Genomic DNA, 16,824 nt, shown 5'->3' with positions numbered 1-16,824 from the left:
GTCTGAAGGATGATGGCTCTCTTCTCACAGCTCCACCAGGTGGTGCCCCAGTAGGACCCCTGTGTGGGGGCTCTGACCCCATATTTCCCTTGCACACTGTCCTGGCAAGGGTTCTCCCTGAGGTCCATGCTCCTGTAGCAAACTTCTGCCTGCACATCCAGGCATTTCCATACACCTTTTGAAATGTAGGCAGAGGTTCCCAAACCTCAATTCTTGACTTCTGTGCACCCACAGACTCAACACTATGTGGGAGATGCCAAGGCTTGGTACTTCCACCCTTTGAAGAAACATCCCAAGTTGCCAGTTGGCCCCTTTTAGTCATTGTTGAAATGGACATAAGGTCCCAAGTCTCTAGACTGCACACAGCTGAGGCATCCTGGACTCATCCCATGAATCCATTTTTTCCTCCTAGGCCTCTGGGCCTGTTATGGGAAGGGCTGCAGTGAAGACCTCTGACATGCCCTAGAGACATTTTCCCCACTGTCTTAGGGATTAACTTTCAGTTCCTCATTATTTATGCAAATTTCTGCAGCTAGCTTGAAACTATTCCAAACAATACAAAAAAGAAACCAACATCATCCTGATACCAAAACCTGGCCAAGACACAACTAAAAAAGAATTTCTCCTCAGAAAATGTGGTTTTCTTTTCTTTTGCATCGTCAGGCTGCAAATTTTCTGAACTTTTATGCTCTGCTTCCCTTATAAAACCAAATGACTTTAAGAGCACCCAAGACATATTTTGAATGCTTTGCCATTTAGAGATTTATTCTGACAGATACCCTAAATCATCTCTCTGAAGTTCAAAGTTCCACAGATTTCCTGGGCAGAGGTAAAATGATGCCAGTCTCTTTGCTAATACATAGCAAGAATAACCTTTGCTCCAGTTCCAGCAAATTCCTCACCTCCATCTGAGACCACCTCAGCCTGGATTTCATTGTCCACATCATTATGAGCATTTTAATCAAAGCCATTCAACAAGTCTCTAAGGAATTCCTAACTTGCCCACATTTTCCTGTCTCCTTCTGTGCCCTCCAACCTCTTTCGACCTCTGCCTGTTATCCAGTTCTAACATCACTTCCACATTTGCAGGTATCTTTTCAGCAGCACCCAACTCTACTGGAACCAATTTACTATATGAGTCCATTTTCACATGCTGATAAAGACCAACTTGAGACTGGGAAATTTACAAAAGAAAGAGGCTTAATGGACTTACAGTTCCACATGGCTGCAGAGGTCTCAAAATCATGGCGGAAGGTAGGGAGGAGCAAGTCACATCTTACATGGATGGCAACAGGCAAAAAGAGAGAGAGCTTGGGTAGGGAAACTCCAACTTTAAAACAATCAGATCTCATGAGTCTTATTCACTATCACAAGAACAGCATGGGAAAGACCCACTCCAATGAATCAGTTATCTCCCACCAGGTCCCTTCCCCAACACATCGGGATTATAGGAGCAACAAGATGAGATTTGGGTGGAGACACAAACCATATCAGTATATATTTACATAAGTTTGTAATATAAGTTCGTATTTATGCCTGAATACATTTAATTTGCACTCCAGTTGCATTTTGGTGAGCTACTTGTGTAATCTTTGATTGGATTTGATTGCAATCTTCCTTAATTAATACAATCTGCAGAATTAGGCTGTGTCCCTAAAACTCTGTTAATTCTCTACCTGATATTCCAGTTCTTCACAAGCATGGATGTCTACCAAATAATTCACTTGTTGTCCTAAAGTTTATAATTTTTAGATCTTTCTACTGGTTTTGAATTCTGTGACTTGTGCTATTCATCGAACTTTTTGGATCATAATTCTGACTCTTAGCTTAGCTTAAAGGATGGGATATGTATGTTTCTAAGTCTCTTGTATTCCCACTTCTATGTTGCTGAGATTCTGTATTTGTCAAATTATTATGTTCTGCCTACAGGTTTTCATATTACAAAGTGATATGGGACATATATGTTCATACACGTGAGCAAGCCTTGTGGATAAAAGAGTGAGCATATATATTTCCTTGTACCTCAGCTGATAAACCTATTTTCAAAAGCTCTTATGTTAATAAAGTAAATATTGACATTAATGCTTAAATAAAATTGATCATGGCCTAGTTCCTTCTGATTACAAAAAAAGTTAAATTATTTTTATAAACAGAATAAAATAAAGTACATGTAGGAAAAAATAACTCCAGATTATCACTACTGAAACTACCTTGAAAGAGGTATAACAAATAACTAAATTTTGAGTTTTTAATATTGTGTTTCCTTTAGATTCTTTGAAATAGTCTCTCACATTCAGTAATACTGCCAAGGAGTTATACAGCTTTTGAAGTCAAAATATGCCTTTTCAGTCATTTAAAAATATCACCACAGATGAAAATGTAGAGTTTAAAGTTTTTGATGAGCAAAGTTTTAAAAGGTTATAAAAATCTTATGGTCTTCCCTTTACAAAATTTTAACGAAGGAAGTAAGAAAACTTAAACTGATTCTCACTTTGAAGTTGTTAATCTAAACTGAAATGTGAAAACACTTTTCAGCCTTTATCAAGCTTAATGTTAATTTTTAAGTAAAATTAATATTCTGCTCTTTAAAAAAATTATCTAAGTCTAATTTGTTGTATCCCAGGTTTAGACTTTTGAATTTTATTTAGCTATTATTTTGCTTTGATATAAAAATATACTGTCATAAAACTTATTTTATGTTACTTTTAAAAATATAATTATTTGACATAAGACTCATAGATTAAAAAAGAGAGACAATCAGACTGTTTTTAATAAGCATCTATATTCCCTAAAAGGAATTTATGTGTTATGGTGACCATGATGAGAATAATAATGACTCCTAGAAATACTAAAAGTTAGAATGAACGAGTCTATCAAGGCTTGGTGAATTTCATTTAGGCAATAACATTTTCTATTAAGATTTCTTGTAGAAATAGCAAATAAGTGCCCTACCTGATTCACTATTCTTACATGGGTAAAAGTTTATTGCTTTTTTTTTCTTCAGCATTAATTCCGTATTTCTTCTCACATGTAGTAAACTATGAGGGTTTTATTTTTATTTTTAATTTTTTTTTGCATGTTTCCATCTAGTAAACATTAAAAATAACAGAATAAAAATTAAAACATAAATTATGAAGAAATTTTATTTAGAAAACACAATTGCAAGAGAATTAGTAAAGTGTTCTTCAAATAAAACAAAAAAGAGAAAACATACTTACATATTTACTATTTGAATGAAATCATAACTAAAATTTACCAATAAATCCTTTCAGTAATTAGCCTATAATCCATGGTAATTGTTAAGTTCTTCAAAAAGAAAAAAGACAAAGATTACTGTACCAAAGATTACTTCTTCTATACTTGGCTTAGAAATATGTTTATGGTAACTGATAACCAATCTTCTTCATTAAAATGTGAGAAAGATAAATAAATGAGCATAACTCATCATTTGTCTTTCTTTTGACTAAGCTAAACAATTTCATCTTTTTTATTCTTACAGATTTTTAGAAGTTTTTAGATGAAATTTTACATAGTCTTCACATACACATGATTATGGAGCCAACCAATTAAAAAATAAAAACTGAACCCTGTGTCACAGCATATTTCTGGATTTCTAGTATCCTGAGAATCATGTCCAAGTCAAAAAGTCTAAGAAACTTATTGGAATAATTTATATAGGCATTGATCCCACTCTGATAATCATGCTTGAACAGAGCATTTTCTAATAGAAGTGTAACCTGAGCCATAAACGTAATTTTAAAAATTAACTTTAATAGTATTTTGTGTTTATCCTAATATGTTATATTTTTATCTCAAGATATTAAATGTAAGATGTTGTTTAAAATGCAATTTCTTTGAAATCTCCATTTTATATGTACAGCTTATTTTAATTCAGGTACTAAATTTTCATCAAAAACATCCATATGTGTATTTAGATTTTATAAATTTACATTTGAGAAAGTAATTTCATATACACCACTTGTTGCAAACATACTTAAAATTTTATAATAAATAAATCAATATGAAGGAAATAATTTTGCTTTAATATTTGTACCCACATGGACAAAATGACTTCCTGTTTTAAAAGGAAATTTAACTTTGGGTTTCTTGTTTGTTTTATTAAAAAAGAAAAGATAACATTCAGAGGGTGTGATTAAATGTAATATTTACTCAAACTCTTACAAATCTGAAAATATCAACAGGGTACATCTCAGAAAAGCAGGCAGATGCTGATAATTCTTTGATGCAAAAGTAAGTTGCATACTTATCCAAGCTGCCCAAATAATGATCAAGCTAAGTTTGTTTTTCAAAAATAGGTTTTAACATATATCAAACAAACTATACAGATATTCCCTCACAGTACAAAAATTTAACAATGAAGTTAAAGTATATAGCAAAAGCTGAATATGACAGTTCACATGACCAATTTATAAAGTAAGACTTTCAATCCTAGAAATCTAAAATGGGGAAAACTACTGAAAGGTAACATATGTAAAATGAGGACTAATAGCAAGGAACATCCTAAACATTTTCCCAATGACTGACTAAGCCTCAAAAAGACAGCTTAGGAACATTATTAACATGTACTTGTTCTTCTTTCCTAGCCAATTCAGTTCCACTTAGATAAATCTGGTTGCTAATCAACACACATATAAATTAGAGGATTTTTTTTTACGCAATTACTACCATTTTTTTCCTTTGTCGACTTTTTCCTAATTTTGTCTACCAGCACTTTTCCTTTGGTTTGATCAGTTGAACCCAAAAGCTTTGGTACCTAAAATGAGTATCAACTCTTACTGGAGTGGCATTTGGGAAATGCAGTCCTAGTGAAGGCAAATATTTAACTGAGGTGGCTTGACAACTTAAAGTTAAGTATCCATCTCAATATGACAGATGTCTCCCTTGTTCATCACTGGGTTAATGGCTGCTCTTGGCTACGTGATCCTGCATACTGGAATGCTCCCTGGTGAGGTATTGCAGAGATATGTGTACAAACAGCTCCCAATTTAAGTTTTTAATAAACATAAGGCATCGTTTTAAACCATTTCACTAGGATAAATTAAAAAATATATATTGTCTTTCTATTGGCCTGCTTTGCTTCTTGAACTGGCTTGGAGTGCTGTTTTGTGACATAGAAGACACTACAGTTAATTAGTGGCTACTCCAAGCTCTCTAGACATCAGCACTTCCTGTTCTTCAAGCCTCAGCAATGTTTTTGCAACAATGATGGTATTCTTCATTAGCATCACCACTGGCATGGGGCCAAAACCTCCAGGAAGTGGCGTGATGTAACCAGCTTTTTGTCTGACTCCTTCAAAATCCATGTCTACAACCAACTTGGGTTTAGCAGTTACAGGAGCTTGAACTCTGTTTCTTCCCACATATATGACTACTGCTCTTTCCTTGAGGACTGGTCTGTTGTGATCAGATTGGAATGCCTGCACTGGCTATTACAGTATCTGCAAAAATTGTGTGTTTCTTCAACTGCTCTTTGGGAGTATATCCATGAGCTATTATTACAGTGGCATCATCTCTGGGACGTTCATGAACCCCATCTATGTGCAGTCACATTACAATGGGCATCCCAACAATTTTTGACATTCCAACCACAACCACATTCTTCCCTAGAGTTGGAATATCAGTTGGCTTAATTATTTCCCACATATCCCATGGGGTAGCTGGTAACATGGAATACTGGTCCAAACATGTTCGCCCTACACTCATTACGGGAAAGCCGTCAACATCCTTGTCTGGAGAAAAAGCATTGCAGATCTTTCTCTCATCAGTGTGCTCTGGAAGAGGCAACTGAACAAGGAGGTCATCTACATTATCATCATTACTTAGTTTATTGATTACATTCAACAGTTCTTCCTCTGAAATTGAAGCTGGTCACACTGTTGATTCCAAACCGCCAAATGGTGGAAAGGGTGAGAGTGCAGGCGGCAGCTCTGCGGGGGCCAGAACAGTTGGACAGCCAGCACAGACCAGAGGGAAAGCATAGCCATAGCCTTCACCTGGAGAGAGGAAATTCAGCTTTGAAGCAAAAGTGTAACAGTTCCAAAATACCACTTCCTAAGTTAAATCAATCTGCTAACTGTGTCAACTCAGTAGTGTTAACATTAAATTTGAATAAACATTTGGTAAACTAAAATCAACTTTGTTTATTGATATCAGCAAGGCATTCTTCAAAATTTTCTTAGAAAAAAAGTAGTTTTGTAGCCAATTTACATGACACTGTCAATTACAATAAACACATTCTGCATATTTATCCTGTTAGAGAAATATGTTATTATAGATTTGTATTATGAAAAATTTCAATTTCTGCATATATTTCAGTACAGAAACGTACTAAATTTGGCTTCATATTAGTTAATATATATTCTGATATTGGTGAGAAAGCATAAATCACTTGAATTTCGGGGGAGGCTTAACTATCAAGTATTGGCATGCATTTCTTTTATTTCAAGAAAATATTTAATTGGAAATTACAGTACATAAAATCTGTGTGAAACACTTTTTTGCCATTCAAACAATAATCATTCATAGAGAACACAATATCATTAAGTTAATTGGCTGGGCACAGTGGCTCAGGCCTGTAATCCCAGCACTTTGAGAGGCCGAGAAGGGCAAATCATTTGAGGCCAGGAGTTCCAGACCAGCCTGGCCAACATGGTGAAACCCCATCTCTACCAAAAATACAAAAATTAGCCAGGTACATGCCTGTAATCCTAGCTAGTAGGGTGGCTGAGGCAGGAGAATCACTTGAACTGGGAGCTGGAGGTTACAGTGAGCTGAGATAGCCCCACTGCACTCCAGCCTGGGTGACAGAGTGAGACTCTTTCTCATAAAAACAAAAAACAAAACAAAAAAATGTTAATTGACTACCTTCTTGGTTTTTTTTTTTAAGATTTGCATAATCTGGTCATGATTTATACATTTGCATGCACATATTAAAGGGTTTTAACAACTAAATATCCATGAAGCTTTTCATTAAGTTTGCTTCAGAAAATGGTGTACAGATATTTTCAATGTGTTTCTAATTGTAGAACAAAATGTGAAGAAGAATGCAGTCTGTTTTAGAATTCCAATTAATCCAAAATTTTATCCAGTTTGCAGCTGAGGCATCACCCATTGTGATAGAAAATAACACTTTTATATCTAGTAGATTCTCTTCTTTGATATATGTTAATGACATATAATTTATGACAAAAGTTAAATAATTAAAGCCACATATTGACAGCATTTCCTTAAAAAAAAAAGGAAATAAAACATAACCAATGTATTAACTGAAGGGTAGTTTTTATCTCATGTTTCAGTTCAGCCTAAAGAAAAATATATTATTTCAATATTTGAATCAATCGATTTTTGATATTGTTAGAAAGATCTTGTATACTATAGACAATTGTTTGATAGCTTATTGAGATCTTTCACTTTGTAAAATATTCTTTTCTGGTCTTTTCCTGATAAGTTTTTGAAAAGTTTTTCATATCTGAAATAGTAACTTATTTAACCAAATAAATTATTTAACTTCACTTAAACATGATTTTCTATTTTATACAATAATTCACCCTGGCCTATAGTTGGTTAAAGCTACAAATTCCAATTCTGTTAAAAAGTAATTTAACAAATTTCTTGGGATAGTTGGTCCTGAATTCAAGCAACTAATTTAATCTATTTTTTTTTTTTACTGTTGGTAGGAAATTCCTCATCAACTTTATTATGCTTTTATTACAAGTCTCTCAATATTACCTTTCTTTTTTCACTTAAGTTTTTAACATACCAAACAAAATGCTTTTTGTTTTGTTTTACCTTGGCAAAAATTTGCAATTCCCAATTGTGATAACATTTGCCAATGTTTTCAGTCTCTCTCTCTTATTATTTATTTGTTTACTGTTCTGAATGCAGTGTAGTGTAAATATCTCTTATCTAAAATGCTTGGGACCAGAGGTGTTTTGGATTTCAGCTGTTTTCAGATTTTGAAATGTTTGCATATACATGATGAATTATCTTGTGGATGGGACCCAAATCTAAATGCAAAATTTGTTTTATATACACCTTATACACATAGCCTGAATGTAATTTTATACAGTATTTTAAAATCATTTTGTGCATAAAAGAAAGTTGCATACATTAAAATATCAGAAAGCAAAGGTGTCTATCTCAGCCACCAATGTGGATCACCTGTGGTTATTTGACATCTCCATCTTTCCTGACTGAATTTTTATGCTATGGATAAGCAATTATTTTCTTATACTTATTCAGACATAAGTACTTAACAGTAAGAAATATGACATGCCATTAATACAGTGAAAAAACGTGTCAGGTGTGGAATTTCCCACTTGTGGTCTTATGTTGGCAATCAAAAACTTTAGATTCTGGAGAATTTCAGATTTCACATTTTTAGATTAGGGATGCTCAATCTGTACTAGCTTTTGTGTACCCACTCAGTTCTCTACCACAGGTAAGGTTTGTTTTAAATTTATAAATATGATTATACATTTTTACTTCAATGTGAAAATTAATTTAATTGGAAGTAAAATAATATGTACAAGAAACACTTTAAAACAATTAGTACTTACAGTTACATTATCAAAATCTGAGCGTTTACATAGGTATCACTCTAATCTGCTCTGTTAAATGTTCAAATAAGCACATTGCAATATTAAATCATTGTATTGAATATATTCATTTAAACTGAAACAATACAATGAAATTCTCTTTCTTTCTCTTTCTTTCTTTCTTTCTTTCTTTTTGACAGAGTCTTGCTCTGTCACCAGGCACCAGGCTGGAGTGCAGTGGCGCAATTTCGGCTCACTGCAACCTCTGCCTCCCGGGTTTAAGCAATTCTCCTGCCTCAGCTTCCTAAGTAGCTGGGTCTACAGGCGCATGCCACCATGCTCAGCTAATTTTTGTATTTTTAGTAGAGACGGTGTTTCACCATGTTGGCCAGGATGGTCTCAATCTCTTGACCTTGCGATCTGCCCGCCTCGGCCTCCTGAAGTGCTGGGATTATAGGCATGAGCCACTGTGCCCAGCCATATTGGTATAGATTCTAAAAATCCATTGGCACAAAGCACATTGCAATTCTTTGGAGACCTATGCACCCTAAAATGGGTTTATTACTTTGTAAAATCCAGTCAAAGCTTGGATTTGGAATTGATTTGCAAAGTAAATCCAAAGCTAAGTATGTGAGTCATGGAAGATGACAGTCATTACACTGGCTGAAGAGATCACATTCATTTATTTCTAAAATGTAATATTTTATATACAAAACCAACTGTGAGTGTTGAGAGTTAGTATCTAGAAAATACAAATGTAGTTGCTAAAGCCAGGTGGCTCATTCTAGGTTACCCAGGCTGGAGTGCAATGGCGCGATCTCGGCTCACCGCAACCTCCGCCTCCTGGGTTCAGGCAGTTCTCCTGCCTCAGCCTCCTGAGTAGCTGGGATTACAGGTACGCGCCACCATGCCCAGCTAATTTTTTGTATTTTTAGTAGAAACGGGGTTTCACCATGTTGACCAGGATGGTCTCGATCTCTTGACCTCGTGATCCACCCACCTCAGCCTCCCAAAGTGCTGGGATTACAGGCGTGAGCCACGGTGCCTGGCCAACGTCTTAAAATGTAAAAACAGTTCCCTGATAATTTTTGAAATCATCTGAAGTATTGAGAAACTTCGTATTTCAATACAAACAATATGTGAACATCTTAATTATTTTATACATACTACATGTCCTCAATACTAAATATAAGTTCAAATTTTAAGACACAAACAGAGGATTTTAACAGAACAATTAGGTGCCTTCCCATTGAATGGCTTCTCTGTATTTGTAGATTTTAAATAGTAGACTGGTAACAGAGAGGCTGAGAAAAGTGTTCTGCTTGCTTAACTTTGTGATAAAATTAATTCATAAAATTTACTTATTTAAAGTAATAAAAGCCAAGTAGTTTGGATAGTTGCAATAAGCAAAGTCCTCTCTTAGTAAATACTTGAACAGTAGCCTTCAACTTCATCTAGTTTGTATATTTTCACTTCTATTCACACAATGATTACCTGGTGAGATTATGTTTAGGAAATATACTGCACTCTTTAAGGGAAAATTCACCCTATGTTATATTTATAAAAAGTATCCATTCAACTAAAGATCTTGTATGCTATGTATTGGGGGTAATTTTGCATTTACAACACAGAATTTCCACTCTAATGATGCTCCAGTACTATTCCAGCACAGCCACCCTACAACCATTCTCTCAGTCTATACTCCTTTCCATTCCTGGAGTTTCACTCTTTTCTTTATAAAACAATTTTTTTTAATTGCCTGGAAATTTTGATATAAATGACTTTGTGGTGGTGCTAAGTTCTCTATATAAGAGCTCCTGAAAGGCCTTGGATATAAAAATGTCCAAATGAACATAAAAGTCCAGCACAACTGCAGCATCTCATACTTTTATATAAAACAAACTTTTTAAAAGAGAGCTTAACTTTTCTATGTCTCACAAACTTTGGATAGGTGTTAACAAGAATATGGTATTTTCAAAGTCTGCAATGGTATAAAGGAGATGAATTTTAAAAGTCAAGGATGGCACTAGATAGACAAGCAATCCAGATACAATAGGAAAGAATGAGACAAAATGGGGAAAATAAGAACATGTACTAAGCTATTTAGTCGCATAAATGAAAAAAAAATGTGTAAGTCTTCCATTTTTCTGATAAAGATTTAGAAGCAGTGAAACTAAAAACCTACAGAAGAATCTTAATTGTGTTGTACAATTTGTTCAGTCTAGTTACTTCCAACAAAATATTGGTGAGAAAAAAGGCATTATTTATAAATAAAAGGCATTTATGCTACTTAAAACAATAATACACATTTGATCACAACTAAGAAAATGAACAGCCTTTGTTTAATATACATAGTATAGCTGTACAACTTAAAAATTGCTGAGGCTTCACTACTTAGTAAGTGTATGTATATAAATTAATTCTACAAAGTATCTTAGTATATATATTTGAAATATGTTTTTAATATCAACTTACTACAAATGAATTGCCTAAAAGGGACAATGCATTTAAAGACCATTAGAAGAATATCTACCAAACTATATATAGAAACTAAACTTATTTTAATGAGATACTATTTTTTAGAGTACTAAAATTTCCATAGTTGGACTAGAAAATGTAAAAGATAAAATTGGAAGAAAAATATTAGTGTTGACAGATGTCAAATAACTGCATTTATTCAACCAGAACTGATCATCATTTAGAGTGAAATGATCAATTATTGGAGTAAAATGCATTTTGTTTGCAAGAGAAATAGAGATCATTCCACAAATTTGTCAACATGTCAAAGTGTTTTTGAGAAAGTAATTGTGGCATTTAAAAAACTTCATGGAATTTAGAAATTAATGTGTTTGACATATTTTTTCTGCTTTGTATTCATTGACTGCTGCTTGGTGTGAGTGATGGCTAATAGATTAATCATAACCATGAATTTGAACAAAATCAAGTTTAATTGGCAAGCTGACTTTCCTATGTGCTTAAATCCCAAAACTGCGTGTTTTGAAACAATAAAGTGGACCTTATTAGCAAAACAATTGTGTTGCACAATTTGAAGAGGTGGTATATTTAGTATCATTTTCCCATAGATTACAATAAGCAATATATCACTCCATAGGTATATTACAATAAGAAATATACTATATATATGATACATATACACAAACACACATACCTATATATGGGGGAATTTACTAAAAAAAAATGCTTTCATGCTTTCTCTTATTTTTCACAGTAGATATTTCACTCTTACTATTTCTAATCCTTTTTCCACACTGTTTACTGAGAGGTATGACTAATACAAGTCTGACCACATCTGTTCTACCAATGATATCACACTGCTTTTATGATAGAATCAAAATGCCTCCATACTGTTGGCTCGGTTTATCACTTTAAGCTAAACAGACTTTTTTTCACTTTACACTTATTACTTCAGTTATGCTGTTTATATTTATCTTACTGTTCAGTTTGATATTTTCTCTTCATCATTGGCATTTACTAGCTCTTTCTTCTTGAAAGGGAGAGAAGGTAAAGCCATTTTGTCGCCCATCCTTCAACACTCCTGATCAATGCCTAAACTTGTTCTACTTCTCATTTCCCTGTAAGGAGCTTACTAATCACCACCCCAGATGTAGTTTCTCTTTTATACGGGGTGGTAACAATGTTTACTTAGTCCATTAACCTTTTCATATTATTAAATACATGTTTCAGCTTAGTTCTCTAGATTATATGACTTATGGTTTTCTATGGCTTGACCACCAAGGATTCCCAAAAGAAGGAAAGTGCTTATTTTCAATAAATGCTTGTATAACAGATAATAAATTAAAAACAAAAAAATAAATAAATCCCAATCCTAGAAGCCTTAGAAATGTCTACTCACTTCCACATTGTTTTAATGATTATCGTAACATCTTTGTAGTCTCTGAAACTTACATCTTCCCAGTGATGATACCACTCAGTTTTGAACATATGAACTTTACTATGTGTTTTCATTCTGGTGACATCTTTTATTTCTTTTTATGTGCAATTGTAGCAGAAGGTATTTAAAGAAATAACCAAAAAAAAAAAAAAAAAAAAAAAAAAAAAAGAGAAGACCCAAAACTAGTAATGTAGCATATCTGAAACAAAGTTACTAATATGAAAAAAAAAACCATCTTGTAGGAGGATCCAAGATGGCTGAATAGGAAGAGCTCTGGAGTGCAGTTCCCCATGAGAACAGCTCAGACAGTGAGTGCTCACTGCATTTCCAAACAAGTTTCACTGCCCACAGACGAGGAGATTCCCGGGTGAAAATGCCATGTGTTTTCAGCACAGTGGTTTCAGACAGTGCCAGGTTGGCACACAGAAACTCACATAAGTCTGGGCAGCCACTTGGACTGGTGCCTGGAATGCCTGGGATACAAAGCCACCCATTCAACTGAAAGGGAGGGGGCTGAAACAGGGAGCCAGACGATCTGGCTCAGTGGGTATCACCCCCACAAAACAAGCAGTCTGAAACGCTCTGGATTGAGAGTTTTGTAGCACGTGCAGCTGGACCCAGGATGGTCCAGCTCAGTGGGGGCAAGAGCGTCCCCTACTACCAAGGCAGTTCACAAAGCAGCTGGGCCGAGCCTGTGGCAGCTCAGCAACACCTTTGCTGGCAGACTGTGACTAGACTACTCTGTGTGGGGTAGGGCATCTATGAAAAAAGGCAGCAGCCTGACAGGAACTTATAAATAAACCAACCTTCCTAGGACAGAGTACCTGGGAAAAGAGGCAGTTATGAGTTCCACTGCAGCAGACTTAAAGGTACCTGCCCAGCAGCTCTGCACAGAACAATGGAGCTCCTAGGACAGCACTTCAGGTCCTATAAGGGACAGACTGTCTCCTCAAGCAGCTCCCTGACCCCCATATACCCAAAGAGACACCCCATAAAGGAGAGCTCAGGTTGACATCAGGCGGGTACCCTTCTGGATGATGATAGCAGAGGAAGTAACCAGTGGCAACGCTTGCCATTCTGCAGCCCCCATGGGTGATCCCCAGGCAAGCGAGGTCTGGAGTGGACCTCCAGCAGTCCTGCAGCAGAGGGGCTTGACTGTTAGAAGGAAAACTAAGACCAGAAGGAAATCTCTTCAACATCAACAAAAAGGACGTCCACTCAGAGACCCCATCCAAAAGTCACCAACCACAAATTCCACAGGTAGATAAAGCCACTAAGATGGGAAGGAACCAGCACAAAAAGGATGAAAACACCAAAAACCAGAATGTCTCTCCTCCTCCACGGGATCACAAATCCTTACCTGCTAGGGATGAAACATGGATGGAGAATGAATCTGATGAATTGACAGAAACAGGCTTCAGAAGGTGGGTAATAACAAACTTCTTAGAGCTAAAAGAACATGTGCTAAACCATTGCAAAGAAACTAAGAACCTAGAAAAAAGGTTAGATGAGATGCCAACTAGAATAAATAGCTTAGAGAAGAATATAAACTTGATGGAGCTGAAAAACACAGCCAAGAACTATGCAAAGCATACATAACTTACAATAGCCAAATTGACCAAGCAGAAGAAAGGATATCAGAGATTGAAAATCAACTCAATAAAATAAAACAAAAGGCAAGAATAGAGAAAAAAGAGTGAAAAGAAATGGAGAAAGCCTCCAAAAAATATGGGATTATGTGAAAAGACCTAATCTACATTTGATAGGTGTACCTGAATGTGACGGAGAGAATGAATCCAAGCTGGAAAACACTCTTCAGGATGTTATCCAGGAGAACTTCCCCAACCTAGCAAGGCTGGCCAACATTCAAGTCCAGGAAATACAGAGAACACCACAAAGACATTCCTCAAGAAGAGTAACCCCAAGGCACATAATCGTCAGATTCACCAGGTTGAAATGAAGGAAAAAATGCTAAGGGCAGCAAGACAGAAAGGTTGGGTTACTCACAAAGGGATGCTTATCAGACTCACAGTGGATCTCTCCATAGAAACCCTACAAGCCAGAAGAGAGTGGGGACGAATTTTCAACATCCTTAAAGAAAAGAACTTTCAACCTAGAATTTCATATCCAGCCAAACTAAGTGAAGGAGAAAGAAAATCCTTTATGGACAAGCAATTGCTGAGGGATTTCATCACCACCAGGACTGCCTTACAAGAGCTCCTGAAAGAAGCACTAAACATGGAAAGGAACAACAAGTAACAGCCACTCCAAAAATGTACCAAATGATATAGAGCATCAACACAATGAAAAAATACGTCAACTAATGGGCAAAACAGCCAGCTAGCATCAAAATGGCAGGATCAAATTCACACATAACAATATTAACCTTAAATGTAAAGGGGCTAAATGCCCCAATCAAAAGACACAGACTGGCAAATTGGATAAAAAGTCAAAACCCATTGGTGTGCTGTATTCAGGAAACCCATCTCACATGCAAGGACATACATAGGCTCAAAATAAAGGGATGGAGGAAGATTTATCAAGCAAATGGAGAACAAAAAAAGCAGAAGTTGCAATCCTAGTCTCTGATAAAATAGACTTTAGACCAACAAAGATCAAGGAGATGAAGAAGGGCATTACATAATGGTAAAAGGATCAATGCAACAGGAAGACCAGCCAGTGATCCTAAGTATATACACACCCAATACAGGAGCACCCAGATACATAAAGCAAGTTCTTTATGACCTACAAAGAGACTTAGACTCCCACACAATAATAGTGGGAGATGTTAACACTCCACTGTCAATATTAGGCAGATCAATGAGACAGAAAATTAACAAGGATATCCAGGACTTGAACTCAGATCTGGACCAAGCAGACCTAATAGACATCTACAGAAATCTCCACTTCAAATTCACAGATCATACATTCTTCTCAGCACCACATGGCACATACCCTAGAATTGACCACATAATTGGAATTACATCACTCTTCAGCAAATGTACAAGAAGGGACAAGAATGGAAATCATAACAAGCAGTCTCAGACCACAGTGCAATCAAGTTAGAACTCAGAATTCAGAAACTAACTCAGAACTGCACAGCTTCATGGAAACTGAACAACTGGCTCTTGAATGTTGACTGGATAAACAATGAAATGAAGGCAGAAATAAAGTTGTTCTTTGAAATCAATGAGAACAAAGATAATGTACCAGAATCTCTGGGACACATTTAAAGAAATGTCTAGAGGAAAATTTATAGCAATAGATGCCCACCAGAGAAGCGAGAAAAGATCTAAAATTGACACCCCATCATCAAAATCGAAAGAGCTAGAAGAGAAAGATCAAAAAAACTCAAAAGCTAGCAGAAGACAAAATAAATAAGATCAGAGCAGAACTGAAGGAGATAGAGACAAAAAAAAAAAATCCTTTAAGAAATCAATAAATCCAGGAGCTGATTTTTTGAGAAGATCAACAAAATAGACCACTAGCCAGATTAATAAAAAAGAAAAGGGAGAAGAATCAAATAGATGCAATAAAAAACAATAAAGGGGACATCACTACTGATTCCACAGAAATACAAACTATGATCAGAGATTGTACAACCCTATGCACATAAACCAGTAAACCTGAAAGAAATGGATAAATTCCTGGACACGTGCACCCTCCCAAGCCTAAACCAGGAAGAAATTGAAACCTTGAAGAGACCAATAACAAGGGCTGAAGTTGAGGCAGCAATTAATAGCCTACCAACCAAAAAAAATTCCAGGTCCAGACAGGTTCACAGCTGAATTCTACCAGACTTACAAAGAGGAGCTGGTACCATTTCTTCTGAAACCATTCCAAACAATCCATAAAGAGGGAATACTTCCCAAATCATTTTATGAGACCAACATAATCCTGATACCAAAACCCAGCAGAGACTCAACAAAAAAAGAAAACTTCAGACCAGTATCCATGATGAATATAGATGCAAAAATCTTCAATAAAATACTGGCAAACCAATTGCAACAGCACATCAAAAAGTTTATTCATCATGATCAAGTAGGCTTCATTCCAAGAATGCAAGGCTAGTTCAACATAGGTAAACATAATCCATCACATAAACAGAACCAAAGACAAAAACCACACGATTATCTCAATAGATGTAGAGAAAGCTTTTGACAAAATTCAACAGCCCATTATGCCAGAAACTATCAATAACCTAGGTATTGAAGGAATATATCTCAAAATAATAAAAGCTATTTATGACAAACCTACAGCCAATATCACACTGAATGGGCAAAAACTGGAAGCACTCCCTTTGAAATCCAGCATTAGACAAGGATGCCCTCTCTCACCACTCCTATTCAATAT

General features: G+C 35.6%; 1 pseudogene; it reads right to left on the bottom strand.

The window, feature by feature from the left end:
• Positions 1-5,147: 5,147 nt before the first annotated feature.
• On the bottom strand, positions 5,148-5,889 carry LOC105705546 (bifunctional methylenetetrahydrofolate dehydrogenase/cyclohydrolase, mitochondrial-like; annotated as a pseudogene).
• Positions 5,890-16,824: the final 10,935 nt, after the last annotated feature.

The sequence above is a fragment of the Aotus nancymaae genome, unplaced genomic scaffold (assembly GCF_030222135.1).
Source record: "Aotus nancymaae isolate 86718 unplaced genomic scaffold, 86718_ANA_hifiasm-v0.15.2.pri h1tg000022l_1, whole genome shotgun sequence".
NCBI lineage: Eukaryota > Metazoa > Chordata > Mammalia > Primates > Aotidae > Aotus > Aotus nancymaae.
Note: the sequence above shows the minus strand (reverse complement) of the source record. Positions and strands in the feature narration are given on the sequence as shown.